We start from the raw sequence: 5000 nt of genomic DNA on the forward strand, positions 1-5000 counted from the left end.
TAGTTTTCATCACACTCATATGATTCGTGTTCGGTACTTTGATAATTTGATATGTGGGTGGACCGGTGCTTGGGTACTGCCCTTTCTTGGACAAGCATCCCACTTATGATTAACCCCTATTGCAAGCATCCGCAACTACAAAAGAAGTATTAAGGTAAACCTAACCATAGCATGAAACTAATGGATCCAAATCAGCCCCTTACGAAGCAACGCATAAACTAGGGTTAAAGCTTCTGTTACTCTAGCAACCCATCATCTACTTATTACTTCCCAATGCCTTCCTCTAGGCCCAAATAATGGTGAAGTGTCATGTAGTCGACGTTCACATAACACTACTAGAGGAGAGACAACATACATCTCATCAAAATATCGAACGAATACCAAATTCACATGACTACTAATAGCAAGACTTCACCCATGTCCTCAGGAACAAATGTAACTACTCATAGAGCATATTCATGTTCATGATTAGAGGAGTATTAATGTGCATAAAGGATCTGAACATATGATCTTCCACCAAGTAAACCAATTAGCATCAACTACAAGGAGTAATCAACACTACTAGCAACCCACATGTACCAATTTGTGGTTTTGATACAAGATTGGATACAAGAGATGAACTAGGGTTTTGAGAGGAGATGGTGCTGATGAACATGTTGATGGAGATTGACCCCCTCCCAATGAGAGGATCGTTGGTGATGACGATGGTGATGATTTCCCCCTCCCGCATGGAAGTTTCCCCGGCAGAACAGCTCCGCCAGAGCCCTAGATTAGTTCCGCCAAGGTTCCGCCTCGTGGCGGCGGAGTTTCATCCCGTAAGCTTGCTTATGAATATTTCCAGGGTAAAAGCCTTCACATAGTAGAAGATGGGCACCGGAGGGCCATCAGGGGGCCCAGGAGACAGGGGGCGCGCCCAGTAGGGGTGGGTGCGCCCCCCCCCCCCCCGTCCTAGCCAGTGTGTGGGCCCCCTCTGGTACTTTCTTTGCTCAATAATTCTTATTAATTCCAAAAATGACTTTCGTGGAGTTTCAGGACTTTTGGAGTTGCGCAGAATAGGTTTCCAATATTTGCTCCTTTTCCAGCTAGAATTCCAGCTACCGGCATTCTCCCTCTTCATGATAAACCTTGTAAAATAAGAGAGAATAGCCATAAGTATTGTGACATAATGTGTAATAACAGCCCATAATGCAATAAATATCGATATAAAAGCATGATGCAAAATGGACGTATCAGGAACCAGCGGTGGGGTAGGAGCGCCCGGTGGCCGGCAAGCGCGGGGGAGGAGGCGGTGGCTCCGGCGTCCGGCGAGCACGCGGGAGGAGGCGGCGGCTTTGGCGTCCCGCGAGCGCGCATGAGGAGGCGGCGGCTCCGGCGGCTGGCGAGCACGCAGGTGGAGGCGGCGGCTCCGGCGGCCGGCGAGCGCGTGGGAGGAGGCGGCGGGGTGGGGGCGAGTTGAGAACATGCGCGCTACAGGAAGTTTGTGATGTGGGGATGAAACCGGTCGGAGGGGTCTGATGGGCCGGCCGCGTTTTTGGAGTTCGGGAAGGCATCGTCAGGCCCTATATAAAGCGCTGTGATCCAAATAACTATTCTGATCCCAGGATCAGAATAGTGCCACTATATATATATATATATAATATTGTGTATCAAAGTATTGAAGAAATCCATGGCTACATCATTAGCCAGAAGTAACAGGCGTATGATGTTATGAAGCTCTTCAAAGTCGTTTTAGAATGGAGTTCCGGATAGAATAATTCGCTTTTTGGTATAAATTTCAGTAAAGGCCTTCCAAATAGCGATATTTGGAAGGCTGTTGCTGAACTTCGTACCAAAAAGCTAATTATTCTATCCGGGACTCTGTTCCAAAACAATTTTAGAGAGCTTCGTACCATTATACGCATGTTACTTCTGGCTAATGATGAAGCCATGGTTTTCTTGAATCCTTGACACTAGACAACGTGACATATAGAAGGGTAGATGATATCAGGAAAAATATGGACCATTTTATGCACATCCAGAATGGCGCCATTTTGTTAAATCCCTTGTTTGACATTCATGAGAGAGGAGGTCCGGACGTCGGACACTCATGAGAGAACTTCAGTAACTCTTCAACATGAGGGGGGACGTCGATCAACCCCTTCTTGCCCGACCAAACCCTAGAAGCGTTGCCAAGGCCACCCAAATTTACCGAGCTAAAAGAGCGATGTCGTCGAGGCCACCCCAAACCCTAGAAGCATTGTCGAGGCCACCCCAAACCATAGAATCGTCGAGGCCACTAATTAATATTCCTTGTTGTGATTAGCTAGCTAGGTCTATGTCTGCCACTAATATATCCATCTCTCATGTTTGTATATTAATTTCCATGTTGTAATATTTGCAGAAACTATGGACCAACAAAGAGACTTCGAAAAAGAAAGTTGTTGGGGGATATAATCTTCGGTGAAGGTGATGTCTTATCGTTTCTCAATGACACCGATGGTCTGGAAGGAGAGGATGAAGCAGGCTTCGGTGATCGAACAATGGAGGAGGAAAGTCATGATCATGATGGCTCCAGCGACCGAATGCCGGTGGAATAAGGAGACCCTGATGATGGCTCCAGTGACCGAATGGAGTCGGGATCAGCTGTTGCAAAGTCTGGTGAGGTATATATATTAATTAAGCATGTGCTGACTAGGTAATTGATGCATTAATTGTTTTGGTATGTACATATATTAACTCTTCTTTTTTCTTTTATAACCCTCCGGATCGAGCCAAACTTTGGTAACGAGACGAGGCCCGAAGAAAAGGTTGTGCTCGGATGAAAGGTTCATGATCACAGCAATCGCGGAAGATGGCCAACCGATTGAACCCACGCGGACCAAGGAAGCATTTTCTGCTCAGTGCGGAGCTATTGTTAGGGACAGCATCCCGATCAGCATCCAGCTATGGAATAAGCCTAAGAAAGAAGACCCTCAAGTTTCTTATGTCACCGATAGAGAGAAAGATGATCTTTGGACCTCACTGAATGCAAATTTCACCCTACCACCAGAGAAGGACTAAATAAGCCAGTTATAGAGCCACTCGCCAAGGCATGTGCTCTTAAGAAGATGGCAGACTATTCAGGAGGTTGTAGAAAGAGTTGAATCAACGTTTGTCGACAAAGGGAAGACTCCAGAATTCACCGGCCAATTTGAGAAGATAAGAGATCACTGGCCCGCATTTGTGACCTACAAGACATTGGACAAGAGTAAGAAAGTGTCAGAGATAAACAAGATAAATGCTGCAAAGAATTTGTATCACCATCGCAGGGGTCAGGAGGCTACCACAAAGCCCGGTCGTTGTGGGACAAAGCTGAGAATGACCTGATTGCTAAAGGGGTCAAACCAGAGACATTGAACTGGCCAGACCATTCAAGGACTTGGTTCTTCAGGGTTGGGGGAACTTTGGACCCGGAAATAGGGAAGTGCAATTGGACGGACGAGCAACTTGCAATACCCGTCAAGAAGCTTCAGAAGTATATCACCACAGTGCACGAAGGGACGTTCATTCTCGACAGAGAGAATGATGAGCTGACTGAGGTCCTCGGGAATCCTAAGTACCCTGGACGAACACGAGGCTTGCCGGGCTCCGTTGCATGAAAGATCGGGTTTCTCGGCGTAGGCGGTTACAAAACCCGGGAGAGGAAGAGGAAACAGAAGCTGAGCGATATACAGAATCTCAATGCAAGAGTACTAAAGCTAGAGGAACAAGTTGAGAGGTAGCGAGCTGCTGACCAACCATCTCAGAGGCACGAAGATACCCCGCCATCTTAGCAGAGAAGTAGCGTGGCTTCCACGGAGCTTGCTCAGCAGCCTGACTTCATGGCTCCTAGCTACCCCGTGGATGCTATCACGGAGGCTCAACATTGTCTGCTTATGACGAAATGCCAAAACCTCACCTTGAAGGCGGATGTCGGCTCTGTTGCACCTCCTCAACCTGATGGAAATTTTCACTGCCATCCGATTCCACATGGCTATGTTGTTGTGATGGCGGATGAAGTAATGGAGGGATTTAAGGAGCTCGAGCTTGACCACCCTATAGGTGAAGGGGAGATTCAGCTGGGTCTTGCTGTGAACACTCCATGTTTATGGCGGAAGGAGTACATCAAGCCTCCAAACTGGATGCCTCTGCCTCCTCCTCCTCCTCCTCTTCCGGTGAGTCAGGGCACTCCGCCTCCTCTTCCGGCGAGTGATCAGGGCACTCCGCCTCATCATCCGCCTCCTCCGGCGCGTGACGGCACTCCGGCTCCTTCTTCGCCTCCTCCAACGAGCACTCCGCCTCCTCCAGCGCGTGAGGGCACTATGGCTCCTCCTCCGCCTCCTCCGGCGTGTCGGAGCACTCCGCCTCCTCCGGTGTGTCAGCAGACTCCGCCGCGTCAGCAACGGAGGAAGAGACAGGTCGCCGCTCCGGCGGCTAGCAGTACAAGCAGAGGAGGGAAGCAATTCAAATACGGTCCATCTCTCAAGGCTCCGGAAAAAGTTACCATATGAGAGGACCAACAAAGAAAACGAGGACATCAGTCGTGCCCAAGTGAGGGACCTTTGTGCACGGAAACTTGCACCTCCGAAGGAAACGATAGATCCGGTGAAAGTGAAGCTGACTATCGATGCCCTGAAGCGACCACCATCGCCTCCGCCGGATTCCAACTATGTGCGCACTATTAAAAAGGCATATAAGGAAGCGGAGCGGTCGGGAAGTACTTGCAGTGATGCAAGGTTAGCAGAACAAACAAGTGGGAAAATAATTCCCCAGCTCGGCGAACAGGCGAAGCAAACGTGCACCCCGCTCAAGGTGTCTAGAGATATCATCGCTAATCATCCGGGGATGGTGCCCGGTACCAATCCTGCTGATTACCTGACCGATGATATAGAGTTTGAAACAATGGAGGTGGACGAATTCAGATTCCAATATGGGCAACCTCTCGTCAAACCTGATCATCCTCCTCTAACAACGATGATGCGAAGACTCCATGAATGGTACAT

This window comes from Triticum aestivum, chromosome 7B, assembly GCF_018294505.1.
Source record: "Triticum aestivum cultivar Chinese Spring chromosome 7B, IWGSC CS RefSeq v2.1, whole genome shotgun sequence".
Classification (NCBI taxonomy): Eukaryota; Viridiplantae; Streptophyta; class Magnoliopsida; order Poales; family Poaceae; genus Triticum; species Triticum aestivum.